We start from the raw sequence: 21,075 nt of genomic DNA on the forward strand, positions 1-21,075 counted from the left end.
TTACGGGACCGACTGAGTATGAACGCGAATGGCGCAGCTGGGTTCCCGGAACGCTGTCAATCAAACTTTTAGTTACGGTAACGCGCTGTTCATTCAGGCTGCTTGTATTTCGAGGTCAGCTATCTGCGGCATTTTGATCTTATTGTGTAATGGTGTTGGGAATGCATTATTCTTGGATATATATTCTGTATGCTCACAATACGTAGTCACTGACTACTAGTCAGCTTCTTTTTTCTGTGGTTTTGTAAACAGAGCACAGCTAAAAAGGTACAACACCATCTCCAAATGATGCAGCATTGGGTGAGTTGCCTGAAAACTTTCGGACTTCAACACTAATTTGGTAGGTGATCTCTACCCTTACCAAATTTGTTATATCAAAGGCAAGTTTCTAACCACGGATATGCTGTGCGTAGGTCAGTCACCGTCATATATACACCTACTGAAAAGGGGATTTAGTAACATCTGCTTTGATAGTGGCAGCACAGCAGGGAATGATGTCCTTAGCTCTGACTCACTAACCAAAATTCAAATTGTACCAACGGGCTGGTAAGCCACCGTACATCATCCAAGCCATAATTTGGTTTTCACCTATGCCTTCATTTTCTTGTTACAACCAAGTCATTCCTTTGTTATGCAATGTTAGGCAAGTGTAACTTAATCTGATCTTTTCGCAGGTCTAGGTGGAGGATACTGATGAAAAAGGTGGAACTGTGCAAGTGTGCATTAAGTTATAGTTTCTCTCATGACTAAAATGAAACAGCACAAACACATCTGGTTAAGCAAGAGCATTGTTTATTGAGAAAGTCACACAGGGCATTTCCGACGTCTGGGCCAGCGATACTTGGATCACCACCAGGTCTTGTCTTCATTGCGTATACCATCCTCTGTATCATTCTGGCCTTAGCGGATTGCAGTTTCTGAGAAAAGCCGAACACCGCACCTTCAGTCGACCAAAATCTTTCAACCTCATGTGGGCTTTGCTAAGTTTCTGAAAAAGCAATTGTGAATTTTAAGGGCAGCAGAAAGGAAATTTATATTACATATTTGAAATTAGCTTTAGCTTATACTCTGTGTTTCAGGTAAAAGGGTTCATGAGCCAGGGCTGAAAGGGATAGGCTGCGTCATCAGTTATGTATGCTAGTACGGAACCATCAGGCTCCCAATCATGAAGTCATCCTGAAAAACTTGAAAGCGGCAAATGCATGTTTGGTACAAATGTTGCTGTGGTAATTTTTTAACCACCCACAATACTTGTACAAAGTACTGGAATTTCAAAATGCGCAACTTTAACTAGAACTACAAAAATTTTCAAACTAGCAACTAGAACAGGGGTGGCCAACCTTTTCAGCCAAATCGCCACATTCGATTAACGAACTATTCTGCGGGCCACTAGCCGCGCAAATTTTTTCAAGTTGATAGATTAATAATATTGTCACTTGACTATATTGCAAGCCTGCTGTATATCGCTGGGCTCAGTTTGCAAGGACTGGACTATTCGGCACCTGGACATATCGATATCGAAAGCTTCGTCCAACATGCGGCAATCATTTTGTGCCTAGGTTTCATAGTCGACGGTCTTTTTGCGAGCGCAAACGGGAGGTTGCGAATATATATATAGTTAGACCAGGGGTCACCAACCCGGTGCCCGCGAGGACTAGATGAGTAGCCCGCGAGCCCATTCTAAAAATAGCTGGAATAGCAGCATTTACCAATATTCGTCAGATTATTACCAGTGAGCTTTTAAATATATAGATTGATTGATTGATTCAGCTATTCTTGTTTAAAACACACTTACACTTACATGTATAAACACTTAAAAATATCTTCAATTACAATTAGTAATATATAGATGTATGTGATAGAATCACCAGAAATTCAAGATACGGCGCATTGCCGATACAGGTGACATGACGGAATGCCGTCCACGGTCTTCTTGAAATGGTGGGGGGTTTTGTTACGATATCTCGACGACCAGGACAATGCAAAAGTAGTAAACAATATTACTATTCGGAGTCAGATAGCCGTGAAGTGCTAGCAGATTTTCAATATCTGTATACCCATTCGTATTGCATCTTTTGGCACAGCTTTTTCTGTTTCACTCGACGCAGTTTATTATACTATGTTTCTAACTTTCTGTAATCGTTGCTGCTGTCCGGTATAATGAAATCTTGTTAATTATGGATGCTGAATAGTAGGAGATTGAAATTGTAACACTGCAAAATGACCCCCACCTCACTCTGCAGCAAACGTTTGGTGCATTGTTGATACGGAAAAGTACATTGGTGTATGCGCAGCAGCTATGAAGGTTGCAAGCGTCTATGGTTCAACTTATCGTTGTGAATCAGCCTTTTCGGACATGAACTTCATCAAAAACAAATACAAAACACGCTTAATTATTGCACATCTGGAACACTCACTCAGAATTGCAGTGTCAAGTTAAATACCAGAGTACAGCGCACTAGTTGATATCATACAATACCAGGCTTCCCACTGACTGTTATAGAAACAGATAACATGATGCCCAGTCCTGCCCAGTGCTATGAATATCAGAGCGGAAATTCAGTGTGGCACGGGTAAACGGCGGGAGTAAATAGTAGCCCGCCGCTTCAATCATTACGCAAAAGTAGTCCTCGGTTGAAAAACGGTTGGTGACCCCTGAGTTAGACTCAATCTGATAGATTCGGCGTTCTTTAATTTTTACAAAGGGGTAACAATATTAAAAGCAAGAAATCGAGTGACAAAATGTTGCGCTAGGCGTGTAGAAAATTTTCACTTTTGATAAATCGATCACAAAGTATTCTGCTTTATTGTGGTGTACGAAGATCTATCAAAATGTGACTGGCTCATGGATCTGCCAATGCGTCGGAACTGATATTTCAGTCATCACATCTCAAGTGTTTTTGCCAGACTAATCAAATTTTTGATTGGCTTTGCAAGTTCACAATCTGTGCGATCCATTTTTGATAATACTAATTTAGGAAATTAACTCGCGGGCCACGGGTTGGCCGGCCCTGAACTAGAACCATCAACTTTCCAAAATCTGCAATTAGAACTAGAACTACTCACTTTCAAAGATCCGCAACTAGAACCAGAAACTATTCACTTCTTCAAATCCACAACTAGAACTACTTAGTTTTAGTAACTAAATGAGTAGGTTGATGTACATGTCTGACTACACTAGAAAAATGTACAAATTTGGTCTCATTTTCAGCAATTTCAGTCTTAATAAGTGAGCAGGGTTGTAACCAAGTCACAAGTCCATCCCACTTCAATAGTTTTGACTAGATTCAAGTCGAGTCATTTTCAATTTACCAACTCATCGAGCAGAGCGTCGAGTTCGAGTCATGGTTTTATGACTCGGGTCCAAGTCATTGTGTTGACTGCTCAGTTTCCAGTTTAAGTATATTTTCCATCTATTTGGGTCTTGCTTTTGAGACAGAAAGTAGCCTACTTGGCAAGAACAATTGGTCTTTCAGACTTATTTTTCTAACATCATGATTCAAGACCAAATTTGTCTGACCTTTTTGTAGTGGTATGCTACACAAAAACTGGCTGACATTCCGCCATGACAAATATAGAAATATTACTATGCACTAGGGCTGGGCAAAATTGAGTACCTGAGTGATTCGATTCTGAATCACTTATTACGCTTCGAGTCGAGTATCATAATGATGACATCACAACACAATGTACCATGCCAAAATTCAAATGTGTAGGCTACATTTTATGCCACCATAAAGAACATAACGCCTATTGTCCGTCACATTAAAGATACTTTAATGTTTTTTCGACCATACCGTTTTCATTGCACTGCTTGACAGGGTTATGTGATGGTCATGACTTCGCAAATGTGTTATTTCCAGCCACGTTCGTAGCTTTGTACTATATCTCGTATGTTGCGACACGGCCAATCAAGGTTTCAAGGCTTACTCAGTTGAAAATAGTATCAAAACTACAGTATAATTCTCGTTAGTAAACCAACTTTCAGTTTAATTTCAGTACTCGAAAAGTAGTATTTTACTACTCGACTCGAATCAATAAAGTTAATCCTCGATTCAGATTCGAGTAGTCGAATCATTGTGGCTAGCCCTACTAGGCACCAGAATTATTTTTATTAAAATCAACTTGTGACAGTTGCCTTCTTAAAATACATCTGATGTTTACCTGGATCTATAAACGATTGGCTTCATTGGCTAGCCTCCAAAGAGCGACAGCTACTCAGCAAGCAAGAGAAATTGAGCTCGTATAATTTGCTGGCTGCTTTTCGGTATGGTCTCGAAGCTCGTCGCAGAGTATACCAAATGTTTCTCTCACGGATTTCTCGAATTCCCTGGTTTCTCTGTACAGTGTACATACGATTAGATTTACCCAAACCATTATACACTATATACAGCAATCACCAAGATAAACTGACTTTGTTGTACGCAGGTGTGATCGGTGGTTCCTTTCATTCCAGGACTCTATCCTCTTTGCTGGCTTTCAGTTTCTGCTCTCAGCTTCGGTTGATAATATACAAGCCAGAAACATGCTCGGGCTCTATTACTGATACTGGTATATTGAGTATAGAGCCCCATACACATCGAGAAGGCATATCCGCAACATCCCATAGCTAAACGTTGGAGCCAACTTCTCCCCATCTCACGAATATGCCTATCCCTCATCGTTTTCCACAAGCATATTACAACTGGAACACCCCACAGACATGGTTTCGTAACTATCAACACTTACGGAGAATCGCGTTCATACTGGCCATAATTTCCCGCGAATTTACCGAAAAAACGACCTGTATGAACATAAGTTCGCGGTAACTCTAAATAGGTATGAACGCGCTCTTTTCCCGGAACTGTTTCGGTAATTTTTTCTCTATGTGAACATCGCCTGTTTCGGAACGTGTTACCGAAAGAGTTTCGTAAATCCAGTATGAAAAGGGCCTAAGACTCTCAGTCTTGGCAGCATCTGCGCCATCGCACGTCACGCCAAGATACCCCACCCATTCATATCAGCTGATTCTGTCTCGATTAAATGCTGTTACCATCGCCGAAGCGGTTTCAGCTAGTGAGACAGGCCACCCCTGGTTTTTTCCACCCAGATCTGGGGTTTTCGAGCATCCCCTGGGTTCGTCAGGTCAATTTTACGCTCGAAAATCAATTATTAGACCAGTAAGATCATAATGTCGTGAAATGTACGTCCTTCAGTTCGAGTTCGCCATTGTCGATGGATTCAGCTGTTATTGTAACGGGAAAGCCTTAAGAGACTGTTTACATTCGATAGTTTCACTACTAAAATGAGATGCCTTGCGATGCGATGGAGCTTCATTGAATGCTGACTGTCAGGTACTTGGCTGCAATCATGTATGTCTTCATCTTTGCAAACTAAAGATTGAATGAGCATATAGGAGTCAATATTGTTATGCCGTTTTGGGTATGCTACATCAAGATAGGCAATCATCTCCAAATAAGTTTCATGCAGCATTAATGCCAATAAACGAACACAGTAAATCAATATGTACCGGTACTGTGTCTGAGAATACTGAAATCCATGTATTCTACAAACATTTTGTAGCCTAATAATCAATGTTCCCTCTAATTTTTGACGAGTCTGCGCACACTCACCAACTTACTGCGCAGAGCCTTGGACAACAGTGCGTAATGACTAAAAAAATGGTCCTCACTTCAGATTTTTTGTGCGCAACTTGAATTTTCTGTGCGCAGAGACCGTGTAAGCACTGTGCACGTGCGAAGCTTAGAAGGAACATTGCTAATAATCTATTATTTCCAGATCAAGTGAATTTCAGTGCAAACGTTTCAATGTCCACAAACGTAAACACTGTTGAATAATGCATAGGCTACACCGGTAGCCATTCATCTGTTCGCGACAATGAGAAGCCAAGAACTACGTTCTTTACAGTTCCAAGCTGAACTTCTTACAAGATATTAGCATAAACTAATATTAAATCACCTTATATATACGCGGCTTCCTTACATTCTAATGGCGGGGTATTCAGAAACGTCTGCGAATAACCTCGTCAGGGGATCAAAATGTGGCTGGTTCTAATCTTGGCCAGTCATAAACTACTGGCGCCAGAGCGCTGGAAATCGTCTATAGAGAGACGCAAGCGACAAAATGAGGTGAAATGTGGCGGAGGGTGAGGTCGATGTTAGGTCGTGTTCCGGTAAACCTTAAGACTGGCTGGTATTCATTTAGAAGAAATTGCTTGTATTTCTACTTGAATGCGGACATGCTCGACGACTGTCGGATCTTAGATTAAGACTGATTAAGATTAAGACGGATCTTAGATTAAGACGGATCGTAGATTAAGACGGATCTTAGAATAAGACTGGTCGGATAGCCGGCGTGATGCTGTTCCACAATTGGGGTCCTGCATACTTGATAGAGAAATGCGTTTTCTTGTATTCAGTCCTGAACATATGGTAGTTGTTCGTTGTTGACGCGCGTGTGCTGTACTTGTGTGCTTTTGTCTCCGAGGTGAAGTAGTCGTTGAAATTTGAGGGACATTGACCGCAATGGAACTGATACATAAATTTTGCAATTTCTAGCTTCCTCATATCTTCTAAGTTCAGAACACCAAGGGTGGGTTTCAAATAGTCGACTTAGGCCCGTCGTCGGGCTTAAGCTACACCCCTCGGGCTGAAGTCGGTTTCAAAACTGTGACTTGAGGGGATTTCCCCTCCAGCGGGCGCTTTGTTAAGACAGATATCCAAGCCAGCCAGGGGGTAGGCTGAAGTCAACAGTGCTAATAACTGTTGTGCTGTTTGTTGAAGGATACTGGCCGTTCTTCTGATGTATAGCTTGGCAAATCAGATTAGATCATTGTATATTGATGTCAGGCAGTTTGGAACAATGTTTATATCACAAACGTGACAAGTTGGTATCATATACCGCTATAGTGGGATTTACAGTGGAATGCTGCTGGGGTCTTCGTATACTGAACGGATTTCAATTCAAATGGATAGCCAGTGCCCTGAGGCACACAGGACACATCGGCACTTCTTCCATAACCGCACCATATAGTATAAAGCAATGTTCCCCATGACCACCATAACCCGCGTTCGCTGGCTCCAATCGATTCGGTTACGAATATGATATGACTATGACTACGAGAGAGGGGAAGTGATATTTCAGGCAAGGCGTAAAGAAGTGCCTAGCGTTGGACTTGCGAATCCCGCCCATTTTGGTAAAGAAAGGTCAGCGATAAGAATCCGCTACGGGTAATGATGCTGAGAACATCAGTTAATATAGTGCATGTATCGAAGAAGCCCCAAGATGAGATTTTAGGTTGCGGCAGATCAACAGATCCTTTATTGATAGCCTACGTGCTACGTCAACTCATCATTATAGTTTTCTCGACTGGTTACGTCTTTTAACTTAGGCACGTTGACGTTTTGACAGGTTGGCTTTGCTGTGGTTATAGCCAAAAAGTGAACACACGACGCGTCACCAGAAAATGGAAAATATGTATCATGCTCATTTCGTTGAGCCTAATCAATGTTGCACCACTTGCACGCAACTGTGATTGATTGGAGGGTTCCCCTCAATATTCATTTTCGCTCCACCCCTATGAGCATTGTCATAGATATGTTCAACTGCTACTTTCTAGAATAGTGCCGACTACATGGAACTTTGATCAATATGTGTCTATTCAACCAGCATTGTATTGATATTCCGTTCACTGCACGCCCACCGAATTTCAGCATAGTGGATAAAGATCCAGAAGTTTCGGAAAGAAAAATGACATGACTTTGCATGAAGTTGTTAGTGAATTGCTATAGATGTGAAGCAATGTTCCCTCTAATTTTTGACGAGTCTGTGCGTACACTCAAGAACTCACTACGCAGACCCTCGGAAAACAGTGCGTAACGACTAAAAAAGGGTCATGACTTCAGATTTTCTGTGTGCATAAACCGTGTCAGCACTGCGCATTTGCGCATGTATGCAGCTTAAAGGGGCCATTGATGTGAAGTGATATATGCCAATAATCTTCAAAGTGCAGTACATGCTAACGCTACAGTAATCCAAATTTTTTGAGATATATGTCAATTCAATATTGATTTTCACAGATTTGCTACCCAGTCATAGTATCATCATAGTAGCATAATCAGTCAATGTAAAAATTATTATATAGCTGTGCAATGTGGCACCAGAGTGAGCTGCAGGCTGTGAAACAAATGATAGCACCATTCTTTTGGAACACAGAGAAAATCAAACAAGCAGTGATGTGCCAAGCCATCAAATAGGTATTTATCTATCTATCTGTATATGTGAGTGTGAATGTGCATACCAATATCCAGTTTCTTTTATATTGAAGGTTTTTCTGAAAGCACTTTGCTCGAGCTTCATCCAGTTCCTCACACGGTGATACCAACACTGGGCGGCAAGTATGTCATTTGACTCATTTCCATTCATATTTATACCATGCTTGATAAGTTGTTTTTTGATAGATGCTGACCCATCTGATCTGCCAACTTATGGAGTAGCAGTTGGGAGCTGCATCTGCTAGTTGTTTTGGCAGCAACATTTCCAACCAAATCAAGGTAAATTTGCATTTATTACTGGATCATCAATTGTCTGTTTGTTATCTCATTATTATTGCTATTAACATTCGTATGGTTTGCAATAGACTATTGAGTTTTGTATGGATAGCAACAGTATAAAAATTTAACAATTTGTTCGAAATTTATCAGTTATATCTCTACAAACAGCTCACCGAAGTCCAGGCCCAAAGTCAACTATGAAGCAGCGAAGATTTGAAAATCAGTGATGAAGCAGAAGAGAATGAAACAAGTTGAGCATGGTCTCAACGTTAATAATTACAGAAGATGCTGAACAACATTAATTTTACGCTAGCCGAATCTAGAGTCAAAACATGTCTTTTGTACATTTGATTCAATTTTGTTCAGCTGTTCATGTTCGCCTGCTTCAGTTTTCCAAGCCCCTTGCAATAACTTCGCTATCTTGTGTCACAAGTTTATGAACTTGAACTTACTTAAAGCCATAATGCTCATTTTACCTCATTTTAACGTGTCACAAGTAATAAAGCACGAGTATGTTTTTGAATGTAATCAAATGTATTGCAAACAAGAATACCCATGAATGCTAGCTAGAAAAAATCTCTAGATCTTGCGTTGTCGTGCAGATTTCTCTGTAGGAGTCGATACCGAGCGAGTGCGTTCAACGCTTCCAGTTGCAGTATGTCATCAAATTCAGCTCCATCTGCCTTGTCTGCACTACTCTGATTGTGAAGGCAGAGGCAGGCTATTGTCATATCGATATTCTGAGGTTCTTCCTTGAATATGGCCAATGCGCGAGATATTCTCTTCAACACAGAAAGCACTGCGCTCTGCCAGAGGGTAACAATATGTATGAAAACAATAGTGAATTTTTTCGGTCAAAGTTCTTGGGCATAATAGTGGCGTGAATAAGTGAGTCAGTCCTCAGTGGATATTCGGCACTTCTTCGATGGCAGTCAGAGATCGAAAAGTGTTCACCATGATCACCAATCAATGTTTCCTATGAACACGAACAAAAATTTATAAACGTCAAAATATATTGTTTTGTTTTTGCGTTTGGAGAGGGTTAGGGTCAAAGTTGGGTTTAGGGTATCCCAAGATTAGGGTTGGGGGGATATTAGGGTTGTGGGAGGGGGGATATCAGGGTTGCGGGATGGGGTTAGGGGGATATTAGGGTTTAGGGAGGGGGTATCAGGGCTGGGGTTAGGGGGATATTAGGGTTATGGGAGGGGGATATTAGGATTGGAGTTAGGGGGATATTAGGGTTGCGGGAGGGGGATATTAGGGTTGTGGGAGAGGGGATACTAGGGTTTTGGGATGGGGTATTAGGGCTGGGGTTAGGGGGATATTAGGGTTGTGGGAGGGGATATTAGGGTTGGGGGATATTAGGATTGGGGTTAGGGGGATATTAGAGTTGTGGGAGGGGGGATATTAGGTTTAGGGTAGGGGATATTGGGATTAGGGGAGAGGGAGATTGGAGGTGGGTAGGGTATCCCAAGATTAGGGTTGGGGGGTTGGAGGTGGCTTAGGTTCAAAGTTGAGGTTAGATTACCCCTAACCGGGGTTTAACCCACCTCCAATCTCGTTTCCCCCAACCCTATTATCCCCTCTCCCACAGCCCTAATTTCCCCCTAACCCCAACATCCCCCTCCCACAACCCTAATATCCCCCCTCCCGCAACCCTAATATCCCCCCTCCCACAACCCTAATATCCCCCTTCCCTAATCTTGAGATACCTAACCCCAACTTTGACCGTAACCCTCTTCCAATCTCCCTTTTCCCCCCACCCTAATACCCCCACCCCAACCCTAATATCCGTCACTCCAAAGGCACAAAAAAAACAGTTTATTTTGACGTTTATAAATTTTTGTTCGTGTTCATGGAAAACATTGATTGGTGATCATGGTGAACACTTTTCGATCTCTGACTGCCATCGAAGAAGTGCCGGATATTCTCCAAGAGCATAATCTCCATCATTAGTTATGCCAAAATGCTGGGCAGTTGTGTCTTCAAAAATCGGAATCACAGCCGCACTATTTCTTCGAATCCTTTGCGATAACGTGCTGAACAGTTACTTCCTCGGGGTTCCGTTCTGATCATCCGTCCGTAAATTTCAACAACTCATGCAATTCCATATTCCTTCACTGCATCGCTCTACTCAACATCAGCGAGCGACTCGCAAGAAACAATAACAATCTGGCCTCGGTTCCGTGTTGAACTCGCTACAGCGACGAAGTAGACAGTAATTACTCGCAACTAACAGACTTGGCCGAGCCCGGCGCCAAATTAACATTTGAAACCGATCTAAGACCGCCGACGCCTGGCGTCTTGGGCAAGTCATTCACTGGCCTTAAGCCAGGTCTAAATTAAGACAACTTTTTGAAACCCACCCCAAATCTTCTGAAAAACATCCAGGCCCCCGTGGGGCTTTGGCAATGTTACGGATGATCCGATGTTGAAATTTTGCAGTGGGTCAATTGTGCAGGCAGCACCCCAACAAAGAATTCCGTATTGTAACTTTGATAGGAAAAGAGTATTGAAGAGTATTAACAGCACGCTGACTGGCAGAGTGTAGCTAAGGCGGCGAAATAGACTACATACCTTCTATAGTTGTGGTTTGTATATATGTTTGTGGTTTGTATACGTTATTGTATATATGTGACTCTTCCAGGACATGTCCGAATCCAGTAAATGGCATCATAGGCGCTGACTTTTATTTTTTGCATGGGGTGGCGGCAGGCGCGTATAGCCAGGGGGTGTCCAAATCCCCTCCTTTTGGAACGCAAAGCCCCGTCCTTTTGAAATGACCATTCTGACGCTAATATTCAGTTGCAATTCAACAAGTCATATCAGTGTTACGCGAGGCAACGACCAATTAGCGAGATTCGTCTGTACACGCATATCGCAACGCACAATGCAACTCGACGCGATCTCCCGCTGAGATGATTGCAAAATTAGGTGATCGATTGTCGGCATTCGTCTCTGCACTGAGCACTTGAGCAGTAACACAGCGCGTCAATTCTGGAACACGAAAGACGGACAAGAATGATGATTACATCATAATGTCCTGTATGGTGTCGACACAGGCAAATCTCACGCCTCAGTGAAATTGTATCACATCACAATTTCCATTTGGCTACAGGCAATTTGACGGTCATTTTTGACCGGCTTGCCGAGCATTAAATTTGGTAAAACGGGTATCAGTCGAAAGCTGACTCTCCACTGATTACGAAAATATAAATTTTATTCCGCTCGTGTCCCTGGAACTCCCACAATCAGCCTCGAATTTTTCATTGTTATGGAGATTGGCATTGTGACGCAACAATGCTGTCTGGCTCTTTTTCTATTGAGCTACTCTCTCGTTTCGCCAGACAGCATTGTTACGTCCTGAGCTACTCTCTCGTTTCGCCAGCATCGATAATACGAATTGGTGAATTGGCATTTCAAAAGGACGGGATTTCCAGTTATAAATGAGAAGCTGCCTGGCAACGCAACTGGGGTTTTTATGCCGACAACGCGCTGGTTAATATCAGCCCGGGGCCGACGGCCTACGTAGTACGTAGGCCCCGATCAGCCAGTCGAATTTGATCGTAAAATGGTGCACTTTTAATAATCCACGTGTTATTGCAGTAAGAGCAGCAATATGGGCGGTGCGACCTTATCAATAGAAATACATATACCAAAGGTTTTTAATTCGATCCGCGATACGGTTGCACTGGATAGAGTCCGTCCAGCAATGAAACCTATTGGAACATTGAAGGTTCCCGTTCAAATAAATCGAATAAATTCAGAATTTGCGCCACCGAGAGTCTCGTGTTGCATCAATTTCTGACAACGTAATTCAACGCCGTGCATTTCACAATGCGCAGTATTCATAACAAATCAAACACTTGTCAAGTGACACCGAGTGAATGCGAGTGTATAAAGCAGACAGGAATTAGTAGCCTACAGATGATAGCAAACGAGAAAGCGCGCATCTAATCAGTAATTCCTCAACTTGCGTACAGCACAATGGGGTTCCAATTCTGACATCGCGACATTGTATGATCAATGCTCATTATAACCACGTTTGAGATACATTGTTGCATTTCCCGATGAAAGTTGGCAAAGCCTTGTAAGAGCAATGAATATGCGCACTTTGCGCAGGAATGACTATCAATTCGCAGGCATGCACAAACACACTATCATATTTCGCGCTCCAAGCCTCCAATTAAAGAGACTATCACGGAACTATGAAGAAATATTTTGTAAACGAATATGGGCGCAAACACAATTTAATTAAGAGAAGGAGAACGTGAATTCGCTCGTCTGATCGAGAGAGAAGACGGTGTTTCTTAGCACAAGCGTGTCGACATCGACGTCGTAAACGAGGTTGCTTCAATTGTCTGATTACTAATCACGGATTAAGATTTATTGGGGCGTTTCAAGCACTAATTCGTCGTCGCTGACGAAGCTGCGTATTCGATTATTCGCGATCGCATCGAATAATGGTAAATAGTTGGCATTTACGCGCTATCACGGACTCGCTAATTGACAGCGCTGATGATTTGAAATCGCAGACGGCGGGCGTTAAATCTATTATATGGGGTCGTCGCCACCCCATAAATGTTTCACACCACGCCACCCGTCGCATATGTTTGGTGGCATTTTTAGTGTTGGAAATTGGTTGGCCAGCGATTGTGTGATTATCTCTTACTACTATTTCTCTCTCTAATAGTTTCCCTAAACGCATGAGCGATCTCGTCTTCTTGTTGTGATTGTGCGACGTGTGTGCAATGTGCATGTATATTGTATATGTATTGGCACCCACGTCTTGTGAGTTGTTGGAGCAATAGGGATTAGGCTAGTCGATGCAACTGTTATTTTGTATTTCAGTTTGATCATTTATTACGGTATTTAACCTATGAATAAATGCAAAGTTGCACATGATCAAACTTAATACGGATTAAAAATGCCGAAGCTTTCTTGCCCAATCCAAGACTGCGAGTATGAGACTGAAACCGAAGACGTGGCCGGCGCCGCCGCACAGCTAGCGATCCACGGTCTAATCCACACAGCAGGTCGTCCTGTCTCGCGTTCGAGACCACCTGCCATGGAATGACCCGTCATTTCGCGTGGCTCCACTGCCGAGGAAGGGACACTGTAAAACCCGCAAAACCCACAAAACCCGCAAAACCCGCAAAACCTGTAAAACCCGCAAAACCTGCAGGGTGTTTAGCAGGGTTTTGCGGGTGAATATCAGAGTTTTGCGGTTAACTAGAAGGGTTTTGCGGGTGAATAGCAGGGTTTTGCGGGTGAATAGCAGGGTTTTGCGGGTGAATAGCAGGGTTTTGCGGGTGAATAGCAGGGTTTTGCGGGTGTCTAGCAGGGTTTTGCGGTTAACTAGCAGGGTTTTGCGGGTGAATAGCAGGGTTTTGCGGGTGACAAAGCGGATTTGCGGGTGTTAAGCAGGGTTTTGCGGGTGAATAGCAGGGTTTTGCGGGTGACAAAGCAGGGTTTTGCAGGTGACAAAGCAGGTTTTGCAGGTATCTAGCAGGGTTTTGCGGGTGTTTAGCAGGGTTTTGCGGGTGACAAAAAATATTAATTCATTCAAATTCAAGAATAAGAAGTTTCACATTTTTTTTTTCTCATTTGCGAACTGTTTTAAAAGATCACCGATTCCTGATGTATGGAACAGATGACGAGATTGCGATCCACTCTGCATTTAAGAACTGTTTCCCGTCGGCTCGTCATGTCAGGTGTGCAAATCATTTTAAAAAGAAGTTGGAGAAATATTGCACCGACAAGGTACCAATGACTCTGAAAGTAAGAACGAGGCTGGTAAAAAATATCTTTGCAGTCATGGAGAGCACTGATGAGTCAGAATTCGACTTGAAGGCAAACATATTGCTTCAAACAATGTCACCGCAGGTCCGCTCATATGTTGAGAGACAGATTTTTCCTGCTTTACGGTGGAACGTCTGGCCTTATAAAAGTGAAATAGGCTTGTGGACTAACAATAACTGTGAATATTTTAACGCAGTTATGAAAAGGGTAACAGAGAGAAAAATTGAGTCAGTGCCAAAATTAATAGAGGAGTTATACGACCTAAATAATTTTTTTTTTGGCCTTTGGAGAGACAGATATTAGGGTTGGAGGAGGGTTAGGGTATCCCAAGATTACGGTTGGGGACGGGGTATTAGGGAAGAGGAAGGAGGGATATTACGGTTGGACGTGGGTTAGGGTCAAAGTTGGGGTTAGGGTATCCCAAGATTAGCGTTGGGGGAGGGGTATAAGAGTTGGATGCGGGTTAGGGTTAGGGTCAAAGTTGAGTTTGGGGTATCCCAAAATTAGGGTTTGGGAAGGGGAATATTAGAGTTGGGGGAGGGGGGTCTTAGAGTTGGATGTGGGTTGGGGTTAGGGTTAAAGTTGAGGTAAGGGTTTCCCCAACCCTAATTTCCCCCTCTCCCCCAACCCTACTCTTGGGATACCCTAACCCCAACTTTGACCCTAACCCACATCCAAACCTAATCTCCCTCGTTTCTCTTCCCTAATACCCCCTCCCCCAACCGTAATCTTGGGATACCCTAACCCCGACTTTGACCCTAACCCACATCCAACACCAATATATCCATTCCACCAACCCTAATATCCGTCTATTCAAATGAAGAAAAAAATATTTTGACGTTTATAAATTTATATCGTGTTCATGGGGAAACATTTACGGGTGTCATGGGGAACACTGTTTTGATCTCGGGCGTATATCGAAGAAGCGCCCAAAACCCTGCTATTCACCCGCAAAACCCTGCTAGACACCCGCAAAACCCTGCTATTCACCCGCAAAACCCTGCTATTCACCCGCAAAACCCTTCTAGTTAACCGCAAAACTCTGATATTCACCCGCAAAACCCTGCTAAACACCCTGCAGGTTTTGCGGGTTTTACAGGTTTTGCGGGTTTTGCGGGTTTTGTGGGTTTTGCGGGTTTTACAGTGTCCCCCGAGGAATGGCAAATCTTCCTCAGAAAATGGGACGATTTTAAAAAAGGGACCGAGATACCCGACGATCTAATCAAGAGCCACCTTTGGCAATGCTGTGAGATAACTTTATCGAACGACCTCTTCAAACAAGTCGGTGACTTCAATCAGGTCAGTGAAGGTGATATGCTGAAAGCTATCGAATCTCTAGCAGTTGTCAAAATCGCCACAAGCATGCGCACCGTTGCTCTATTTTCGGCCCAGCAGGATCAAGGGCAATCCTTTAGTGCATTTCTGGCCAAAGTTAAATCGTCCGCAAGAATTTGCTCGTTCCAAATGACTTGTACCAAGCATGACTGCACCCAAGTCAACGACTTTTCTGATAGAATTGTTAAGCATATTGTCATCGCTGGCCTGGCTGATGATGAGGTTCGGCGGCAAGTCCTTGGTGTTGCAAATCTCGATGCAAAATCGCTAGACGAAACCGTCCAGATTATTGAAAACAAGGAACTGGCGCTCCGTGCCACCTCCTCCCAGTTGAGAAATCAGCATGACTCTTGTGTCGCAGCCAGCAAGTCAACTGGCACGCCTTCGCCCGATCTCTCCCAAGTCGTCAAATGTAGCAAATGTGGCAGTGTCATGAAGAAGTATAAATTCTTGCATGGGAAGTTTGGTAAGCCGAGGTTGCGCGAGTTTAAACAATGTCTAGCCTGCTGGCGAAAAAGCAAACAATCGGAGACGCCTAGTACTGGCACTGCTTCTGGTATCGATATCGCTTCAGTATCGAACCGTACCAATAACACTGTCGAGTCTCATGCTTCGGAAGTCATATTGGACCACCACATATTCGATGGCACATACGGCTGGTTGCTGAAAGACTGCAAGGCACAACCGACCATTGATCTTTTGGTCTCTGCCCGGCAAGCCGATTATGCTCAGTTCAATATACAGCGTCCCAAAATATCGCCCAAGAAGATAAAGGCGATATCGGACACTGGTGCACAATCATCCTTGATGGGATTGAAACTGTTTCGAGCATGCGGCTTCAAGGACCAGCATCTCATCCCGGTGAAGAAACGCATGGTTGCAGCTAATGATGAGTGTATCCACATCCTGGGCGCTGTGTTTCTGCGACTTTCGGGTGCAGCAGTTTCTGGCGATGTCATAGAAACCGCTGAGATGGTATACATTACTGATTCTACGAAACTCTTCTACCTTAGTCGAGATGCCATGCAGAAGTTGGGCATCATTGGGCCCGATTTTCCTCAAATTGGGGCAGCGGCACTCCACGCGACACGAGAGTCAACCCTTGAGGGTAACCCGCATCAAACATGTAGCTGCCCACGGAGGTCCACGCCTCCTCCACGCCCCCAGCAGCTGCCATTCCAGCCTTGTGCGGAGAATGTTGATAAAATGAAGCAGTGGTTAATTGAGAGGTTTGCATCATCCACATTCAACAAGTGCAAACACAGCCCACTACCAACCATGACTGGGCCGCCTATTTCCATTCATATCGATCCGTCAGCGACACCGACTGCAGTCCACACACCGGCTCCCATTCCTCTTCATTGGAAAGAGGAAATTGAGAAGCAGTTGGAGGCGGACGTAAAATTAGGGGTGATTGAAAAAGTGGAGCCGAACACGCCAACGACCTGGTGTCATAGGGCCATATGGGTCCGCAAGGCAGATGGCAGCCCGAGGAGAGTTGTTGACTTCCTGTCGCTGAACCGCTTCTGCTCTCGAGAAACACACCATGTTGTGCCTCCTTTCAAACAAGCACGCTCGATACCTCCAAACACTTACAGGTCTGTCACAGATGCCTGGAATGGTTACCATTCCGTGCCCGTGCGTGAAGAAGATAGACACCTTCTGACATTCATCACTGAGTTCGGGAGATATCGGTATAGAGTTGCCCCGCAGGGATACCTGGCCAGTGGTGACGGGTACGCTTACCGCTACGACAGCATCATTGCCGACACACCACGCAAAACGAAGTGCGTGGACGACACGGTCCTCTGGGACGATGACCTTGCCACGCACTGGTGGAGAATGATTGACTATCTAGAATTAATGGGCCGTGAAGGTATTATCCTAAACGCCTCCAAGTTCCAGTTCTGCCGCAGACACATCGAGTTCGCCGGCTTCGAAATTACTGGCGAGGATGTTCGACCTCTGCCCAAATACTTGGAAGCAATACAGTGCTTCCCACGGCCAACAAAAATAGCAGATATACGTGCATGGTTTGGGCTGGTCAACCAGGTATCCCATTATGGCCGGCTTTCTACCATTATGGCACCATTCAAACCGTTACTAAGCACGAAAACTCCATTTTGCTGGACTTCCGAACTTGATGATGCATTTGCGAACTCCAAGATCGCGCTCATCAACGCTATCAAAAATGGAGTACGGATCTTTGACCCCACTAGAAGAACGTGTCTGACCCCGGACTGGTGAAGGTCTGGCATTGGCTACTGGCTGCGACTGAAGTACTGCAAATGCGTTTCCTTGACCCCTGACTGTTGCGACCATGGGTGGAAAATCACTCTCGCTGGCTCAAGGTTCCTCCGATCCGCCGAACAACGTTATTGTTCTATAGAGGGCGAGGCGCTTGGAATCGCATGGGCATTGGAAGATACGAAGTTCTTCACCCTCGGATGTGACGATCTCATCATCTGCACTGACCACAAACCTTTGGTAAAAATCTTTGGGGACCGCTCCCTTGATGAAATTACTAACACAAGGATTTTTCGTCTGAAGCAGCGCACATTGTCATGGCGCTTCCGTGTCGTCCATGTTCCTGGCAAACTCATTCCTGCATCTGATGCATTCTCCAGGCACCCTGCTCCCTCGACTCCAGTGGATGACATGCCATTGGACCACTGCGACAGCATCGTGTCTGCCCATGAGGACACCAATCTGATTGAAATCAGCATCGTGGCCGCCTCCCGCGCATCATTGAATGCCATTGAAGTTGTCTCCTGGGACGATGTAAAGCGCAGTACTGCATACGATCCTGTCCTCAGTGAGTTAAAAACTCACATCATCTCAGGATTCCCAGACAAATCGGACAAACTGCCTTTTCAACTACAATCATATTGGCGGTACCGCGACAACCTTTCAATCGTAGACGATGTTGTCATGTATAATGACCGGATTGTCGTTCCCCCGCCGCTGCGAGGGGTTATCTGTGAAATCTTACACTCGGCACACCAAGGGACTGCTGCCATGTCACAGAGGGCGCAGGCCACAGTATTTTGGCCTGGGATGACTGAGTGTATAGCACGTACACGAGCACGTTGTGACAACTGCAGTAAAATGGCACCGAGTCAAGCATACATGCCTCCGGCCGAGCCATTCATACCGACCTACCCTTTCCAAGCTGTTGCCGCTGATTATTGCACCGCCGCAGGCCACCACTATTTAGTCGTTGTTGACCGCTTCAGCAACTGGCCAGAGATATTCCATGTGAAGCACGGTGGGCAATCGTCTGGAGCCCTCGGACTCCAAGATGCATTACGAAGTTACTTCGGCACGTTTGGAGTGGCCGAAGAACTTAGCAGTGATGGGGGACCCGAATTTGCTGCGCACAGCACTCGGGAATTTTTTCGAAAATGGGGGGTGCGTCACAGGCTGTCGTCGGCCTACCACTCCAGATCAAATGGCCGCGCGGAGGCCGCGGTGAAATCGATGAAACGACTCCTCCTCGGCAACATTTCGCAGGATGGCAGCGTCAGGACCGATGCAATTATTCGGGCATTGCTACAGTTTCGCAATTGCCCCGACCCCGCGAATGGACTCTCCCCTGCAGAAATAGTATTTGGCAGGACTTTGAAAGATGCGTTGCCGATCAAAGCATGGGTCCCAGTTTTCACCCAGCGCAACATCAGACTATTATGGAGGAACCTCTGGCAGAGTCGCGAGCACACGTTACGTACCAGATTTGCGAAGCAGCTGGAATCTCTGCCGTTGAACACTAAGCCATTATCACCGCTTCTTGAAGGTGATGTCTGTCGCATTCAAAACCCAAACGGTCGTTATCCCCTTCGCTGGGACAGAACCGGCACTGTGGTTCAGTGCCGGGACCATGACCAGTACCTCGTGAAAGTGGACGGTTCCGGCAGATTGACGCTGCGTAACAGGAAATTTCTACGCAAGATTGAGCCGTACTTCACGAACCAAAAGCACACATATTTTCAGCCAACGGTCTCGTCTCCCGGCACAGCTACGTCACCTCAAGTCGTTTCGCCACCCGCTCGAAGTGGACAGTCACATGAGGTAGACCCTGGCGTGCTGAGATCCGCCGAATCGAGTGCCGAAGATCATCTACCAGTTGAAGTACCGATCGACGACACTAGTGTTGCCGCACCGTCTAATGATAGACGCCAGCGCTCGGGCAGAAATGTTACTCCGCCAGTATGGCACAAGGACTACGTTATTGGGGCACAAATTTTATGTTGATTCCCGCTTCAATCGCCATTAGAGTATTTGGTTGGACGTTCTCTACTCGCTGTATTTTGAACTCCTCACTCAATGCTCGTTGATTTTGTTAGGAGTTGGGGGGGATGTGTGATTATCTCTTACTACTATTTCTCTCTCTAATAGTTTCCCTAAACGCATGAGCGATCTCGTCTTCTTGTTGTGATTGTGCGACGTGTGTGCATGTATGTATTGGCACCCACGTCTTGTGAGTTGTTGGAGCAATAGGGATTAGGCTAGTCGATGCAACTGTTATTTTGTATTTCAGTTTGATCATTTATTACGGTATTTAACCTATGAATAAATGCAAAGTTGCACAGCGATCTCAACGGTTAGGTTATCGCAGGAGTTCACGACCAATAATTGTGATTTCACAGCGTTAACCCGAAGGCTATCATCGGACGCGCGTCCACTCACGCACTTTGGGCATTTGATCACGGGTGACGGCATTCAAGCTTGTGGTAGTAAGTGCGTGAGATAGGAGGTGAGTATAGTCAGCGAAGAGTGTGGTATTCAATGATGAGATTTCAAAGATATCATTGACATATAAAGTAAAAAGGACAGGCCCAAGAAAAGAGCCTTGCGGAACACCACAGGTAACAAGGTGGGGGAGGACAAAGTTTTGGATATCGAAACCATTTGATATCACCCAGTCAGGTAGCTTTCCATGAGCTCTAGTTGTGGACCCTGGAACCCGTAGCGCGCCAATTTCGAGAGAAGAATATTGTGATCGACGCAGTCAAACGCTTTTTTTAGATCAAGAAAAATGCTACACCCCACACTTCGTTTCTCCAAGATGTCATAGTAGTAGTTGGTGACATTAGTTCTATATCTCCGGCTTTGTAAATCGGGGCAACTCTGGCACTTTTCAGATAATTTGGGTAGACACCATTTTTTATCGAGAAATTTAAAAAATGGGCAATGAGATGGCCGATGTGTAGGCTAATCAGTTTTAAAACTCGGGCTGGGATTAGATCATATCCAACTGCCCAGTTAGATTTAAGTTCATGAATGGCAAGTACCAATCCCGTGGAAGTTGCAGGCTCGAGCATGATGGATTGGGACACTGATTTAACCAGGCCTGGCCGACGCAGGTTTAGAAATTGATGAGGTGATA

General features: G+C 44.6%; 2 long non-coding RNA genes across 2 annotated transcripts; one reads left to right on the forward strand and one right to left on the reverse strand.

Moving 5' to 3' along the window:
• Positions 1-770: 770 nt before the first annotated feature.
• Positions 771-4,984, reverse strand: LOC145457140 (uncharacterized). Its single transcript, XR_013920793.1, has 2 exons — positions 4,165-4,984; positions 771-988 (listed from the first exon to the last, which is right to left on the reverse strand). It is a non-coding gene; the product is annotated as an uncharacterized LOC145457140 (long non-coding RNA).
• Positions 4,985-6,374: 1,390 nt separating this feature from the next.
• LOC145457139 (uncharacterized) lies at positions 6,375-9,563 on the forward strand. Its single transcript, XR_013920792.1, has 4 exons — positions 6,375-8,255; positions 8,327-8,396; positions 8,460-8,552; positions 8,721-9,563. It is a non-coding gene; the product is annotated as an uncharacterized LOC145457139 (long non-coding RNA).
• The last annotated feature ends 11,512 nt before the right edge of the window (positions 9,564-21,075 follow it).

This window comes from Botryllus schlosseri, chromosome 15, assembly GCF_051294905.1.
Source record: "Botryllus schlosseri isolate E-star chromosome 15, Bs_hap1, whole genome shotgun sequence".
In the NCBI taxonomy this organism is placed as follows: Eukaryota; Metazoa; Chordata; class Ascidiacea; order Stolidobranchia; family Styelidae; genus Botryllus; species Botryllus schlosseri.